Source organism: Diabrotica virgifera, chromosome 7 (assembly GCF_917563875.1).
Source record: "Diabrotica virgifera virgifera chromosome 7, PGI_DIABVI_V3a".
Lineage (NCBI taxonomy): Eukaryota > Metazoa > Arthropoda > Insecta > Coleoptera > Chrysomelidae > Diabrotica > Diabrotica virgifera.
This window is the reverse complement of record NC_065449.1, coordinates 85,500,338-85,518,226: the sequence shown is the minus strand read 5'-3', so window position 1 is coordinate 85,518,226 and position 17,889 is coordinate 85,500,338. Positions and strand designations below refer to the sequence as shown.

Below are 17,889 nucleotides of genomic sequence, written 5' to 3'. Positions count from 1 at the left end.
AAAAAAGGAAGGCAACAACATGCGGTGTTCCCAAGCGGTCACCCATCCAAGTACTAACCGCACCCGACACTGCTTGACTTCGGTGATCGGACGAGAACCGGTATATTCAGTGTGGTATGGCCGTTGCCGATTATAAATGAAACAAATTGATATAAAAACTTGGGAACACCGCATGTTGTTGCCTTCCTTTTTTCCTTGTTTAACTTTTGATATTATTTTATAACACGGGGCCATTGACAAAAAAGAATTACATATTATGAAAGTTGTACATTCAAGTGTAATATTATTCAGTAGAACTATGGCATGTGTTCTATAGTTTAGCAAAGCAAACGAGAAGTAAAGCAAAAAGAAACCAGTATATTGCAAATACAATTATGCAATAGAAGAAACCGAATCAGAAACATTTTACATGAGAGAGCAACCTCTCACAACCTGGACTATCACTTACTCATTTTTATATCAATTTGTTTCATCTATAATCGGCAACGGCCATACCACACTGAATTAGCCGGTTCTCGTCCGATCACCGAAGTCAAGCAGTGTGGGTGCGGTTAGTACTTGGATGGGTGACCGCCTGGGAACACCGCATGTCTGTTGTCTTCCTTTTTTCTTTGTTTAACTTTTGATATTATTTTAATAAGAATAACATTGGGCCATTGACAAAAAGGCTAAAAACTCATAGCATGTGATCTGTCTTTAAAAAGACAACCAAATGCAACGATGACAGTAAAATTCTCGCGTTAGAGATTCCATAGTAAATCACGAGGGAAAATCAGGAAAAAACTTCGTGATACTATCCCGACATTTATTTGAATATGAACAATTTTATTTAGGTGAAACATCAAGACCATTAAACGTTAGAATAAGTGAACATCAGTCTTATATTAAAAATAGAGAATTTGATAGATCTCAAATATGTCAACATGCATGGGATAATGAACATGGAGTTCAGTGGAGAGATTCAAGTATAGTCCTGAAAGAAACAGATAGTAAAAAGAGAAAAATCAAAGAAGCGGCTCTAATTATGCTAAATGAAACCAATTGTGTCGCAAATTCCTCGGTAGGATGCAGAAGGATGTGGTTACCCATACTGAAAGAGGAAGTCAATAGAAGGAAAATACCACAATTAGTAAGTCAATAACATATCGCGTTAGTACAAATTTTATAATTTAGTATTACTTATTGGATATCTATGTATTATTAATATAATTTATAATTCAAACATATTAATGTCAGAATTTGGTATTAGTTTTTTGAAGGTAAATTAAATGTAAGAACAAATACTTACGATGTCGGGATAGTATCACGAGGTTTTTTCCTGGTTTTCCCTCGTGATTTACTATGGAATCTCTAACGCGAGAATTTTACTTTGCTCCCTCATTTAAAATGTTTCTGATTCGGTTTCTTCTATTGCATAATTGTATTTGCAATATACTGGTTTCTTTCTGCTTTACTTCTCGTATGCTTTGCTAAACTATAGGACACATGCCATAGTTCTACTGAATGATGTTACATATGAATGTACAATTTTCTTAAAATGTATAGCCTTTTTGTCAATGGCGCAGTGTTATTCTTATTAAAATAATATCAAAAGTTAAAAAGAAAAAAAACAGGAAGGCAACAACATGCGGTGTTCCCAAGCGGTCACCCATCCAAGTTTTAACCGCACCCGACACTGCTTGACTTCGGTGATCGGACGAGAACCGGTATATTCAGTGTGGTATGGCCGTTGCCGATTATAAATAAAACAAATTGATTTAAAAATGAGTTAGTGATAGTCCAGGTTGTGAGAGGTTGCTCCCTCATGTAAAATGTTTCTGATTCGGTTTCTTCTATTGCACAATTGTATTTGCAATATACTGGTTTCTTTCTGCTTTACTTCTCGTTTGTTTTGCTAAACTATAGAACACATGCCCTAGTCCTACTGAATAATATTACACTTGAATATACAACTTTCATAATATGTATTTCATTTTTGTCCATGGCCCAGTGTTATTCTTATTAAAATAATATCAAAAGTTAAACAAGGAAAAAAAGGATGGCAACAACATGCGGTGTTCCCAAGCGGTCACCCATCCAAGTACTAACCGCACCCGACACTGCTTGACTTCGGTGATCGGACGAGAACCGGTATATTCAATGTGGTACAGGGCCGCGTTTAGGTCAAATGAAGCCCTAGGCAATTCTCTGGAAGCCTCCCTTCAAACATGTACCATTTTTGCGAAAATAAAAATGTTTGGAAATATGTTAAAAATATTCTTTATTTTACTCATCAGGCGTAATGTTACATACTACTATTATAAGTATGTTTGAGTGTTTTGACCTCCCAATGCATGCGTTTTAATGCATGATACGTAGAAATTGCCTGTTTGTAGGCGGGCCTACTCGTTCGATTTTACATGAGAAATGCATTGAAAACATTACTCAAGCACTATGTGTTTATAGCTCTGTTTAACAATAAAAAAATTAATTTCTAGCAATGCAAATAATCAAAACCGGTATAGTTTGAGATGAATTTCCAAATGCGGTAAGCAGAATTGCTATTTTATTTTTTAATCAAAAGTTATTCGGGTTGAAAAATTGCAATTTTATTTTCAATTTAATTGTGGCTTATTTCCCATCTAAATAGTTAATCACAAAAATTTCAATTTTTCGATATTTTGAAAGTTCAACCGCGTTTATCTCGAAAACTATGCATCCTACGAAAAAACTTGTAACAACATTTTTTGCTTAGAATGCCCCAAAAAAAATGGAACATTCTTTGTTTATAACAATCTTATCGACATCCGGATCAACTGTTAACCAAAAAATTCGTGTTCTACGGGACAAAATACATATAAAAAAACTTGGTTAAATCCATCTGAATAAAGTAGGCCGTTGTACAGAAATCTTTTGGATTTCAAAAATCGTCATTTTGAAGGTTTTTCAATGTTCTAAAAAAATAAATTTTGTATTTTATGTCAACTATTTAGCTTTTTAATTGAGTGCAAAAAATGGAAAAATCGGAATTAAAAAACGGACGCGAACTCTAGGCAGGAAACATGTAGGTTTTTATCCTATAGGTGAACAGTCAACAATAACTAAAAAAGTAGTCAGCCACCTCGATATTTTAGTGTCCCGGACATGGTCTATTTCTTGCTTATTTCCCTGGAGTATATCTGTGAGACGAAACGAACCTTGTAATAATACAGTTTGAAAATCCCAACTCTAACTCGATGTCCTACTGTAGACAAGTCAAATCTTTAGTTTCTGCAAAATGTGCAATATTGAAGTGTTCCTTGGCCCACCGCCTTTGCCCAGCTGCCGGCGGCCTAATTATCACTAAATTTATGACTTCCGTCCTTTTTCAATGAATAGTGTTAAGATAACAGAATGCTATGTTTGTTTTATTTTTGTTATGAATGCAATTTCTTTTATTCTATTTAGAAATGAATGCCCACTTATATTTCATTGATGGATGAACATAAATACTTGTTATTCGATTTTAATTTTTATATACAAATATTTTTTGTACAGTATTTTTGCCGCCATCTCACAATTTGCCGCCCTAGGCAACTGCCTATATTGCCTAATGGATAAAGCAGCCCTGGTGTGGTATGGCCGTTGCCGATTATAAATGAAACAAATTGATATAAAAATGAGTAAGTGATAGTCCAGGTTGTGAGAGGTTGCTCCCTCATGTAAAATGTTTCTGATTCGGTTTCTTCTATTGCACAATTGTATTTGCAATATACTGGTTTCTTTCTGCTTTTCTTCTCGTTTGCTTTGCAAACACATGCCATAGTCCTACTGAATAATATTACACTTGAATTTACAACTTTCATAATATGTAGTTCATTTTTGTCAGTGGCCCAGTGTTATTCTTATTAAAATAATATCAAAAGTTGAACAAGGAAAAAAAGGAAGGCAACAACATGCGGTGTTCCCAAGCGGTCACCCATCCAAGTACTAACCGCACCCGACAATGCTTGACTTCGGTGATCGGACGAGAACCGGTATATTCAGTGTGGTATGGCCGTTGCCGATTATAAATGAAACAAATTGATTTAAAAATGAGTCAGTGATAGTCCAGGTTGTGAGAGGTTGCTCCCTCATGTAAAATGTTTCTGATTTGGTTTCTTCTATTGCATAATTGTATTTGCAATATACTGGTTTCTTTCTGCTTTACTTATCGTTTGTTTTGCTAAAGTATAGAACACATGCCCTAGTCCTACTGAATAATATTACACTTGAATGTACAACTTTCATAATATGCATTTCATTTTTGTCAATGGCTCAGTGTTATTCTTATTAAAATAATATCAAAAGTTAAACAAGGAAAAAAAGGAAGGCAACAACATGCGGTGTTCCCAAGCGGTCACCCATCCAAGTACTAACCGCACCCGACACTGCTTGACTTCGGTGATCGGACGAGAACCGGTATATTCAGTGTGGTATGGCCGTTGCCGATTATAAATGAAACAAATTGATATAAAAACTTTGGAACACCGCATGTTGTTGCCTTCCTTTTTTCCTTGTTTAACTTTTGATATTATTTTAATAAGAATAACACGGGCCCATTGACAAAAAAGAAATACATATTATGAAAGTTGTACATTCAAGTGTAATATTATTCAGTAGAACTATGGCATGTGTTCTATTGGCTCCGTGCGTCTCCCCTCTACGTACAGTCACGTGATACGCTGTCAGATTTTGTAAGGACGTTTTAACATTGAGTCTTATGGGATTATTTTGTTAAACTTGAATATTTTATTTTGTAGTGATAATAACCGAATACAATTGTTAGAATTCATTAGTTATTAATTTATACTGCAATTTATAGTGCAACAAAATATTTTCTTTTTCGTTAATAAATATTTATTGACATAAACTGCGATAGTGAGGTTATGCATACAAAATCAAACTGATAATCAATATTGGAAAGTGAAGAATTTATAGTGCGTTTTATTTTCTGTTTATATTAATACATAATATCACTAGCGTGACACGGCATTTTTTTAAATGTCTCATTTAACCATACACAAAGCGTCCTTATAAAATTTCAAAAAACCGCCACCATGAGCAGGTCGGTCGATTTTGCTTTGATACTTTGTTAACGCTCGGATCGAATAGTTTAGCAAAGCAAACGAGAAGTAAAGCAAAAAGAAACCAGTATATTGCAAATACAATTATGCAATAGAAGAAACCGAATCAGAAACATTTTACATGAGAGAGCAACCTCTCACAATCTGGACTATCAGTTACTCATTTTTATATCAACTTGTTTCATCTATAATCGGCAACGGCGATACCACACTGAATTAACCGGTTCTCGTCCGATCACCGAAGTCAAGCAGTGTGGGTGCGGTTAGTACTTGGATGGGTGACCGCTTGGAAATACCGCATGTTGTTGCCTTCCCTTTTTTTCCTTGTTTAACTTTTGATATTATTTTAATAAGAATAACATTGGGCCATTGGGAAAAACGCTAAAAAATCATAGCATGTGATCTGTCTTTAAAAAGACAACCAAATTGCAACGATGACAGTAAAATTCTCGCGTTAGAGATTCCATAGTAAATCACGAGGGAAAATCAGGAAAAAACTTCGTGATACTATCCCGACATTTATTTGAATGTGAACAATTTTATTTAGGTGAAACATCAAGACCATTCAACGTTAGAATAAGTGAACATCAGTCTTATATTAAAAATAGAGAATTTGATAGATCTCAAATATATCAACACGCATAGGATAATGAACATGGAGTTCAGTGGAGAGCTTCAAGTATAGTCCTGAAAGAAACAGATAGTAAAAAGAGAAAAATCAAAGAAGCGGCTCTAATTATGCTAAATGAAACCAATTGTGTCGCAAATTCCTCGGTAGAATGCAGTAGGATGTGGTTACCCATACTGAAAGAGGAAGTCAATAGAAAGAAAATAACACGATTAGTAAGTCAATAACATATCGAGTTAGTACAAATTGTATATTTTAGTATTACTTATTGTATATCTATGTATTATTAATATTATTTATAATTCAAACATATTAAAGTCAGAATTTGGTATTAGTTTTTTGAAGGTAATTTAAATGTAAGAACAAATACTTACGATGTCGGGATAGTATCACGAGGTTTTTTCCTGGTTTTCCCTCGTGATTTACTATAGAATCTCTAACCCGAGAATTTTACTTTGCTCCCTCATGTAAAATGTTTCTGATTCGGTTTCTTCTATTGCACAATTGTATTTGCAATATACTGGTTTCTTTCTGCTTTACTTCTCGTTTGCTTTGCTAAAATATAGAACACATGCCATAGTCCTACTGAATAATATTACACTTGAATTTACAACTTTCATAATATGTATTTCATTTTTGTCAATGGCCCAGTGTTATTCTTATTAAAATAATATCAAAAGTTAAACAAAGAAAAAAAGGAAGGCAACAACATGCGGTGTTCCCAAGCGGTCACCCATCCAAGTACTAACCGCACCCGACACTGCTTGACTTCGGTGATCGGACGAGAACCGGTATATTCAGTGTGGTATGGCCGTTGCCGATTATAAATGAAACAAATTGATATAAAAAAGAGTAAGTAAGTGATAGTCCAGGTTGTGAAAGGTTGCTCCATCATGTAAAATATTTCTGATTCGGTTTCTTCTATTGCATAATTGTATTTGCAATATACTGGTTTCTTTCTGCTTTACTTCTCGTTTGTTTTGCTAAACTATAGAACACATGCCCTAGTCCTACTGAATAATATTACACTTGAATGTACAACTTTCATAATATGTATTTCATTTTGGTCAATGGCCCAGTGTTATTCTTATTAAAATAATATCAAAAGTTAAACAAGGAAAAAAAGGAAGGCAACAACATGCGGTGTTCCCAAGCGGTCACCCATCCAAGTACTAACCGCACCCGACACTGCTTGTCGTTTGGAACTATGGCATGTGTTCTATAGTTTAATTACCAAAGCAAACGAGAAGTAAAGCAGAAAGAAACCAGTATATTGCAAATACAATTATGCAATAGAAGAAACCGAATCAGAAACATTTTACGAGCAGCCTCTCATAACCTGGACTATCACTTAAGTGCACTTTACATCAACAATAAATTGAACAATAAATTGACCAAGTTATTCAAGGCCAAATTTGACGTGTTCTCAAAGCACAATTTGACATCCAAGTTTGTTCGTTATTAACTTGACGCCAATAAATTTGTGAATTTCTTGAAAGCAAAATTTTCTTGTCCTCAAAAAAATTGAAGGAACTTGGAATAAATGTTGTAAACATGTCAATATTTTCAGTAGTACCAATGCAATGATTTTTTTATTAGAAGCTTTTGAATGTCGTTTGTTTCTTTGTTTGAGTAAAGTGTTTGATTTGAAACAGAATAGAATAGAACAGATTAATAAAATAAATAAAATAGAGAGATAGATTAGAATAGATATATAGTATAAAATAAACTGAAATAGAATAGAGTAGAATATAATAGAATAGATATAATATATATGTAGATACTTACTAATAAAGTATTTGATTTAAAACAGAATAGAGTAGAATGTAACAGATTAAATGAAATATATAGATAGATTAGAATAGATATATAGTATAGAATAAAGTAAAATATAATATAATAGGTGAAATGATTGTGAAAAGCAATAGTTTTAAGTACCTAGGATCGGTATTACAGAGTAATGGAGAAATAGATGGAGATGCATGCAGTAGAATTAGGGCTGGATGGATGAAGTGGAAAGAAGCGAGTGGTGTGTTGTGACAGAAAAATTCCAATGAAGCTGAAGGGAAAATTCTATAAAACAGCCACAAGACCGGCTATGATGCGCGGAACTGAATGTTGGGCAGTGAAAAAGAAAGCGGAACAACGAATGCATGTGGTGGAAATGAGAATGCTTAGATGGATGAGTGGAGTGACAAAGAAGGATAAAATTAGATATGAGTATATTAGGGGAAGTCTAGGTGTGGCACCAATTGATGCCAAAATGAGAGAGCATAGGTTAAGATGGTTTGGTCATGTTCAACATCGAGACGTTAATCACCCAATACGAAGAATAGCTGAAGTGCAGATTCCTGGAAGGAGTAGGAGAGGAAGACCAAAGAAGACGATAAGGCAGGACATGTTGGTAAAGGGGATTAACATTGATATGACTCAAGATAGAATTGTGTGGAGAAATGCAATTAGGGAAGCCGACACTGCATAGGGATAAGGCAAAGAGAATGATGATGATGATAATAGGTGTAATGTGTAGATACTTATATAGAATAGGTTTGAAATAGAGTAGAATATAATAGAATAAAGATACTATATACCTACATCCCTAATAGCACAAGGATGTCCTTCACAGACTTTAGGGAGGTCTGTTTTCGTCCAAGGAACGTCCTATTTTGGTCCAAATGTCGCGCTACTGAATGTCTGTTGGACGTCCACTTATGGTCCGAAGGGACGTACATTGGACCTTAATCGGACGTCCTAGGGGACGTAAATTGGACCTTAACAGGACGTCCTATTTTGGTCCAAATGCCACGTTGCCAAACGTCCAATGGACGTCCACCTAACGTCCGAGGGGACGTTCAGTGAATGTCAATTGGACCTTCATAGGATGTCCCAGTTTGGTCCAATGTCTTGCTGCCGAACGTCCATCTAACGTCCTGAGAGGACCTCTGGTGGACGTCTAGCATCGATATTTAGACCTGTGGAGAATGTATGGTGGGAAATAAAAAATATATTTTTAAGGAACTTATATTACATCTTATATTAAATTACAATTATTGGATATTACATTATTTACATTAAATTACAATACACTTCTCCAAGAAATTAACGCACCACCTTAAAAATAGGGCATTTTTGATGTCTCGAATTTTCTAAACCTGTTGTCTCATCTGAGTGATTTTTTTATAATTTAGCCTAGGCTATAGGTTACATCCTTAAGCTTGTCATGCACTGGTAGCTATACTGTAATATATGTATATTATATCATATCGCTCTCTATAGTAATGAGTGAGCCTGCAGACAGGGAACTAATGGTTCCGTATGTGCAGGCTCACTCATTACTATAGAGAGCGACGTGATATAATATATATTACAGTATAGCTCCCCGTGCATGACAAGCATAAGGCAGTAACCTATAGCCTCAGGCTATATTATTATAAAAAAATCACTTAGATGGGACAACAGGTTTAGGAAATTCGAGACATCAAAAATGCCCAATTTTTAAGGTGGTGCGTAATGCACTGTATATATAGGTAAACTTATATACAGGCTGTAACAAAAATAAAATTTTTGTGTTTATTTAGTTGGCTATCTATTATAGTGTACAATCATCTAGAATATTTTGAACAAACTAAAAACATGAATATATCATCGAAAAAATAATAAAAAGGTCTTAAAATGCTTGGTTAGATATTAAGATCTAGTTAAAAAGAAACCAAAAACTGTATATTTTCTACAGAACGTAGATTATGAATTTTTAAGCCAGCTAATCCCATTTATTATACAGGGTGTCCCGAAAAGATTGGTCGTAAATTAAATCACATATTCTGGGACCAAAAATAATTTGAATGAACCTAACTTACCTTAGTACAAATATGCACACAAAAAAAGTTACAGCCCTTTGAAGATACAAAATGAAAATTCGATTTTTTCGAATATATCGAAAACTATTAAAGATTTTTTATTGAAAATGGACATGAAGCAATATTATTGCAGTAACATCTTAAAGAAAAATTATAGTGAAATTTGTGCACCCCATAAAAATTTTATGGGGGTTTTGTTCCCTTTAACCCCCCCAAACTTTTGGGTACGTTCCAATTAAATTATTTCTGCGGTACCATTAGTTAAACACTGTGTTTTTAAAACTTTTTTACCTCTTTCTATTTTTTCGATAAAGCTCTTTTTATCAAGATATGGCTTCTTTTTAAAATGGTTCAAAATATACCTAAAAATGTAAATCATAAATAAATTTTCATATTATTAGTCTCTACAATCGTACTTAACCATATACAAATATGTGGTGGATTTGACAAATATTCAAAATATCACGATAAAAACTGACTTCAAAAAAGTACTAAGAGGCAAAAAAGTTTTAAAAACATTGTGTTTAATAGTACCACAATAATAATTCAATTGTAACTTACACAAAAGTTTGGGGGGGGGGGGGGGGGTTTAAACGAACAAAACCCCCATAAAATTTGTATGGGGTGTCGGGTGTCCAAATTTCACTATACAGTGGAACCTCGATTATCTGTCTCTCTATTAACTGTTAACCATTTTGTAAGAGAGACTAAAAACTTTTTTTACAGTCACCTCCTGTTTTCATATGATATTTTTTGACATGTTTTGTAGTAAATTCAATTATCTATTTACTACAAAACATGTCAAAATTTACATGTGAAAACAGATGACCCTAAAAATGGTTTTTCGTCTCCTACAAAATTCATGAAAAAGCAGATAGGAGGTATTGTCACATCACTGACGATATACCAGAAGTATATGTGGCCATACCAAATAATACATCCTTGATAAATATAAACATTTTTATTGCACAAAATATATATATTTCTATATATATATTTTTTTCCATAATCATCACTACGATGATGATTCATTTGTATTGAATTGTACATTGCAATTCTCTGATGTTTGGGAAAAAGGGCTTAAGTCAGAATTGCACATCGATAATGTTTTGATGATTTCTGGACCAGAAAAATCGGCTCTTTTTATTGGTACATACAGTTTAAGTCTGCAACACTTTTTTTATGGTCCAGAAATCATCAAAACATTATTGATGTGCAATTCTGACTTCAGCCCTTTTTGCCAAACATCAGAGAATTACAATCTGGTCATAACTGACCAATGAGCAATTTTAATTTAACCTAAATTACTACTGTTCCTTAAAATGAAGAGCTTACCCTATAGCGTCTCTTATCTAATCTAACAAGATCGTGCACTATTCTAACATACACAGGCACACAAGCACTACGCTCTGCTTTTCACTATCACCTATCACTCAAACTAGTTCAAAAGGCTTTGTCCTCTTCAATCTTCTAGTTTGTCCAGTAGTAGATATCGAGGAGCTGGATTTCCTCAATATTCTCATACTTATGAAGTTGTTGTTGCTCATGACCTCCTGCTATCTTCTTGATGACTATATTATCCAGGTTCCATTCCTAGGTCTTGATATTTGTTTATAAAGTAATATCTTATTATGCATCGACAATGTGGAGTTTCTTCCAACTAGTCAATACACTTTTTATAGGTATCTTTCTTTTGCCTTTCATAGCCACAACAAGGCTATAATACGTTTCCTTCCTGGTTTTTTTGTAGACCACTTTCAGCTGATTCTAAAAAATTAAAATGAATGGTAATTTTTCTATTCTTTACAATTAAAAATCAAAAGAAATAGGAAATAGGTACTACTATTTACAGGTAATAATATGCATAAATAATTCGTTTCCTAAAGAATACAGAAAATTGAAAACGTTTTTATAATACTTACATAATTGTTTAAACAAAAGAGACCCAGCCAGAGCAAAACTAACAGACAGAACTGCAAAAAAGCCACTAATTTCCATTTTCCCACCCCCTTATCTTATATGCATTTTCCAATCAAAATTTTTAGGTTGTCATGAACATGAAAGACTCAACCTCAACAAATAATAATAAACAAAAAGCTCTACAGCTCTACTTCCACTTCCCGCCAAATGGACACAGGTTGGTGACACTGAATTCACGCCAAATAAATGAAAAAATAGAACAATTTTCTTTTTCGTCAATTTCTTCACGTGAAGTTTATAACGAACAAACTTAGATGTCAAAGTGTGCTTTTACACGTCAAATTTGGCCTTGAATAACTTTGTCAATTTCTTGTCCAATTTATTGTTGATGTAAAGTGGACTTTACTCATTTTTATATCAAATTTGTTTCATTTATAATCGGCAACTGCCATACCACACTGAATATACCGGTTTTCGTCCGATCACCGAAGTCAGGCAGTGTCGGGTGCGGTTAGTACTTGGATGGGTGACCGCTTGGGAACACCGCATGTTGTTGTCTTCCTTTTTTTCTTTGTTTAGCTTTTGATATTATTTCAATAAGAATAACATTGCGATGGCTTAACTTGCACAGCGGCTAACTCCGTTTTTTAAAACTTTACAGGAACACAAAAAAACTTCTTAAAATCACAGAATTTGTATATTGGGTAACTCCTCAATTCACATAGTACATAGTTACGTTAAAAATGAACAACTCCATCCTCAACATATTATGTTATAACTATGATATTTCTCACAAAAAGTTATGTATTAAAACTACTTACCGATAAAATGGAGTTAGCCGATTTGCAAGCCATTAGGCAATCCAAACCACGTGACCTCTGGTTGGCACACAAACTAAGGAAGAGGTTATGTTTGTATCTATTTTTCAATGATTTTTCATTGTTTATCGTCGTATTTTGTCTATTTTCAATTCATTTGGATTTCGTTTCCTGTTTTTGTGAACTTTATAAACTTTACCACAATGCAAACTGATTATTTAAGGAAATTATTATTGGAAACTCCAGATGTTGCGAGAAAGGTAGGCGAAACAATGTTTATTTACTGTTCATTTTGCCCCGATATTTATCAATAATGATGAATTTTGCAAGCAATAACATTATTTCTTTTATTGTTTTAGATATTTATTGAAGCTGAAAATAATTGGGGATTTAGATCCATACGGAATTCAGTCAGAATTGGATTTTACAGTAAAGTGCAGTCCATCAAGTTACTATTATAGATATTTATACAGATCTGGTGGAGTCTCACAGTTGCTACTCTAAGCAGCAGATGAAAGCATACAAAAGCCTTCAGGCACATAAATATTTTACAGCTGGATTTGTTTTGAATGGAGTAAAAATTGTTAATGATTTCCTGATTTCCATATTATTGTTGGAAAGGTATGCCTTTATTTTATTTATTCACCATTAAGAAATATATGGATAACAGTATTAGTGTCTTTTGGATAAATTGGTTCTAAATATTAGATTTATTTACGTTTATATATCTGTATGAAACCAGACATATCGTCGTCCTAATATGTAAACTGCTAACTCCATAATTCTCTGAAAATGATTTATTACTGCCATCGATTTGAATTACTGTCATGATTGTTCTAAAATTATATTATATGAATGGTCGCGTTCACCAGAATAATCCGAGTGCAATCCGATTAATTTGCGCTGAAACGCTGACAGTTTTTTTACTAGTGAACGACTGACGTTTGACATTCGATTGAGAGTGTTCTGTGTTCCATTTGTTTATGTTTTTATTCTTTGTTTATATAATTTATAACCTAGACAGTTTTGTTTTTAAATAAAACTGAAACTGTCTAAACTAAAATGGATAATATTCTTGAAGAACTTTTGTTTGGGGACGAAATTAGCAAATGCCGTTATACATTTAGCAGATGTACCTACCTCAAATTATTCCAGAAGGATGAGATGAAATTAAATATATATAAACCATAATTCAATATCCAATTTAGAGAACATTTTCATATGTCCAGAACTACTTTCCAGGTAAAATTGTATAACAAATTAATAACATCATGTATATTATATTGTTATATTTCCAGGAACTATTTAATTGTATTGGTCATATCCACCAATTTGAAAACAGAATAATTCTTCTGGAAAAAATTAATGTTTATGATGTCGATGCTAAGTAAACCAGAGAATTTGTTGCTGGGGATACGTTTGGTTTGCCAAAGAGCTCTGGACATAAGATTTTCACCCAAATAATATAGAATTACAAAAAATTGGAAATAACTAATCTTGAATATCAATGTGTATATTGAGTTTAATTTTATTGTAAATATTCTATAATATAATTTTATTGTAAATATTGTATTAACACATTTGTGGACACATCTTCATATGCAGACAGTAATTTCCCTTTGTAAGTACATGCATATTAGTCGTATCTGCGAATGGGTTAATTGTAAATCGTAATCAATAAAAATTTTTTGTGAATCAATAAAAAACTGGTTTGTTTGAAAATAAATGTAGTACAAATGTGGTCATAATATTTATTTTCATGCTTAGATAAAAACTAAATGTATTGTAACACAACCTTTCATATATCTTCCTCCTCCAGTGTTAAGCAGAATTTGTTAACAAGAATTGTCCCTCCATTCTTTTTTTAATAAGAGGAATTTCTTCCTTAGCGTTCCTAGTATTTGGTTGTGGCTCTAAAATTGCATTTGTTTCACTGAGAGCATCTAAAAGGTCTCTCAATCCTTATTTCGTTTGACATAGCCATACTCGTAGAAATAATTCTATCTGTATTGATGGTATTATCAGAGAACAAGGAACACATGGTGGTCTTCAGAGTGCTCCCAACCAACAGTACCTTATGCTGCTGCGTTTTCTTTTACTGTTTTAACCCTTATCCGGGCAAGTGGGGCTCAATAGGCCCGAAATGCCATGTCTTTTATATGGAAGTAAAATGTCTTGCCCGGATAAGTATTAAAGTGAGCTTTCTCGTTTCAGAATTTTTTATCGAATACAGCTTCAAGATAACGTAACCATGCAAAATAATTATTTTTTCCCTTTATAGGATGCCAGCAACAACTTTGTAATGTAAGATTGCTTGGAAATGTGCTTCTGTATGAGCATCATAAAGGGATGTCTACTGCATTCCCAGTTTATCTCAAGAGTTAGTTGGTTGTGATCAAAGAATCGTATTAAAAAATAGATATATCTCCCTCTAGTTCTTTTTTCATAGTACTTATATTAAATTTGGATTATGCCTAATTCCATGAAATGACAACAAATAATATGATTGTAAATAGTTTTGAAAAAGCTGTTTAAACTGTATAATTAAATTTTTTTTAAAACGTCTACTTTTAAAAATTTCGTACCTAGGCCTGGATCCCGCATACCAAAAAAAAGTTGATTAATAGCAAGCTCAAATTTGTTAATAGCTTAACGGTGTCTAGTTGGACACACTTTGATGTATAGAAACACTGGAACAGGGGAAGCCTTAATTGTGGAACGTGCCATCCTGACAAGTTTATGATTGTGAAAACTAGCAGGTTGTTTTTAAGTTTATTCAATAGCAAACTTTGTATATTATAATATATGAAAAAATTTTTGTCCGAAAAATATGTTGGGCAGTTGGCTGAAAGACTTTGGTCGATGGCCTTTTGGTACATTGTATCAATAAAGTATGTCTCTCTCTATGTTGGGCATTTTAATAATTCCGACACGTAGAACATGTCAGAGGATAGGAATTATATTGGTGATAAATAGCAGTCTAATTTTGCATGCTAATGAAAGAGTAGCAAATCAATTGGAAGTTCTGTCCGACACAACACATGAGACGTTTTTGTAGTCTGACGTTCGAAACCTGTAACCTGTTCAACAATTAAAACTTCCCGTTCCAGTGTTTGTTTTAAATTAAAACATCAAAGTTTGTCCGACTAGACACTGTTAAGCTAATAACAAATTTTCAGCTTGCTATTAATAAACTTTCTTTTGGTATGCAGGATCCAGGCCTATTAACTATTTAACTCGAGCAGATTCCATTTTACCAGCGAATATAAATCTCATTCAAAATTCGGCATATCTAGATACTTAACTTAATGAAATCTTACCAGAATAATAAACGTTTACTACAAGAACAAGAAAATTTTGATAATAAATTAAAGATTCGGTCAGCTGTAGAAAGGTTTGAACTAATAAAATGCAAATTTAGAGGATTAAAATTTGATACAGAAAATATTCGATTAACGAACATTGTGTTTTACACAATTTTATAATATAGAAGGTAATGATGTTCTGGATAAATGCAATATTGAGTAGGTATGCTAAATAAAGAAATTAATAATATAACGGTGGGTGAAGAAGAATAAAAAATTGGAAATATTATTGAAAATAACTAATATTGAGTATTATTGTATAGGTACCTACCTACCTATATTAAATTTAATTTTATTGTAGGTAAATATTAATTACAAATAGTTGGTATGCAATCAATACCAATTTTTATAAGATTTGTGAATCAATCAAAAACTGGATTGTTGGAAAATAAATGAGGTAGGTACCTACTATACAGATATTGTGTTAATATTTCTAGTACTATATAAATAAAAAAACAAATATTTCTAACTTAATTTAGATAATAACTATATATAGGATACATATTAATAATACTAAAATAAGAACTACAAATATTTACAATAAATTACATACAATAATTATTGTATTTATATTCAATTTTAATTAAATTATCCATTTTACTTTGAACTTAATTTTAAAGTTGGCGGGATTCAGCTATCACAGCACAATAACAAATTTAAGGCTGAATAAAATGGCGAGCGCTTCCAATCCGATTAATTCAGCGCACCGTTCACTAGTAAAAGAGCTTCCAATCCGATTGCAATCCGATTCCAAGCTCTCTGTTTGATGAACGCAACCAATGTCTGATTTTAAATAAAATATTCTCAATCATTGTAAAGAACGCAAATACTCTAATAAAAATAAATTTTTGTAGTTGAAGAATTTCCAAAAAAAATAAAATATTTCCAAAAAGCTAATGCTAAACGACTAAATGCTTGGGTGGGGTGATAGCCAGTTCTGATGACATAGCAAATGCACATTGTATGCGTATGGCCGGTAATAGTGAAGTCTGCAGCAATCCTATTTTTAGCTGAGTATGCCCAGAGCAAGACAGACGAAGAAGAACCCAATGCATGTACATATGTTACAGCTACATGGTTTGGAGATAGCAACATATGCATTCTCTGATGAAAAACTAATGAGTTTTGAAACTGTTCGGTCAGAGTGCTTGTTGCGCTCACTAAACGAACTGAAATATAAGATTGCTTTGGCATTGTGTTGCAGCGATATGAAAATGGTTATTCATTTTTAATTATAATGTACTTCTTCATCATGAGTAATTATGTATTGGTCTTTTAGATGTGTATTTATTTTTGTAATTAGTATCAACTTATAATGACAATATACATTTATCGTTTAAGGTACGACTATGTTTTGACTCTAAAATAAATGTTTTAAAAATCGAATCCTGCCTCTTTCTGTTAGTAACTACCCATGGATATCACAAATTGTGCTTACTGATAGGTTTGTTCGTAGAACAATCAGCAACTCTTGCCAACCATCAGACACATGCGCATTCGTAGTCTATGAATGCTAACTATTAACTGCACAACGCTAACTGTTAACTGCTCATGCATCTGATGGTTGGCAGCAGTTGCTAATCGTTTGTGTCGTACTACGAACAAACCTATTAGGTCTGGATCCTGTGTACCAAAAAAATTGATTAATAGCAAGCTGAAAATTTGTTAATAGCTTAACGGTGTCCAGTTGGACAAACTTTGATGTATTGTGACACTGGAACAGAGGTAGTTTTAATTGTGAAACAGTTTGGAAACTCAGATTTGGAACATCAGATTACGAAAACATCCCATATATTTTGTCGGACAGAACATCCAATTGATCTGTTACCCTTTCATTAAATTGTCATGCAAAAATCAGACTGCTATTACTAACCAACATGATTCCTGTAGTTTGACATGGTCTTCGTGTTCTACTCATTAAAATGCCCAGTTGATGATTTTTTCACCAGTCTGGTTTTTGCATGAGAGTTTAATGAATTGGTAGCAAATCAATTGGAAGTTTTATCTGACAAATTACATAAACATTTTCGTAGTTTGACGTTCCAAATTTTTAACCTGTTCCACAGTTAAAACTTCTAGTGTTCCCATACATCAAAGTTTGTCGGACTAGACACTGTTAAGCTATTAATAAATTTTCAGCTTGCTATTAATCAACTTTTTTTGGTACGCGGGATCCAGGTCTATATGGAATAAATAAATAACAAAACAAATTCCCTG

The 17,889-nt window shown here is 33.2% G+C and overlaps 4 non-coding genes and 5 pseudogenes across 4 annotated transcripts; 3 read left to right on the top strand and 6 right to left on the bottom strand.

The window, feature by feature from the left end:
* Window positions 1–9: 9 nt before the first annotated feature.
* On the bottom strand, window positions 10–128 carry LOC126888924 (5S ribosomal RNA). Its single transcript, XR_007699728.1, has one exon. It is a non-coding gene; the product is annotated as a 5S ribosomal RNA (ribosomal RNA).
* Window positions 129–481: 353 nt separating this feature from the next.
* Window positions 482–600, top strand: LOC126889155 (5S ribosomal RNA; annotated as a pseudogene).
* Window positions 601–1,615: 1,015 nt separating this feature from the next.
* On the bottom strand, window positions 1,616–1,734 carry LOC126889136 (5S ribosomal RNA; annotated as a pseudogene).
* A 305-nt stretch (window positions 1,735–2,039) lies between these two features.
* Window positions 2,040–2,154, bottom strand: LOC126889165 (5S ribosomal RNA; annotated as a pseudogene).
* Window positions 2,155–3,904: 1,750 nt separating this feature from the next.
* LOC126889033 (5S ribosomal RNA) lies at window positions 3,905–4,023 on the bottom strand. Its single transcript, XR_007699838.1, has one exon. It is a non-coding gene; the product is annotated as a 5S ribosomal RNA (ribosomal RNA).
* Window positions 4,024–4,328: 305 nt separating this feature from the next.
* Window positions 4,329–4,447, bottom strand: LOC126888913 (5S ribosomal RNA). Its single transcript, XR_007699716.1, has one exon. It is a non-coding gene; the product is annotated as a 5S ribosomal RNA (ribosomal RNA).
* Window positions 4,448–5,277: 830 nt separating this feature from the next.
* Window positions 5,278–5,395, top strand: LOC126889156 (5S ribosomal RNA; annotated as a pseudogene).
* Window positions 5,396–6,412: 1,017 nt separating this feature from the next.
* On the bottom strand, window positions 6,413–6,531 carry LOC126888902 (5S ribosomal RNA). The gene has a single exon (XR_007699704.1). It is a non-coding gene; the product is annotated as a 5S ribosomal RNA (ribosomal RNA).
* A 5,398-nt stretch (window positions 6,532–11,929) lies between these two features.
* On the top strand, window positions 11,930–12,048 carry LOC126889141 (5S ribosomal RNA; annotated as a pseudogene).
* The last annotated feature ends 5,841 nt before the right edge of the window (window positions 12,049–17,889 follow it).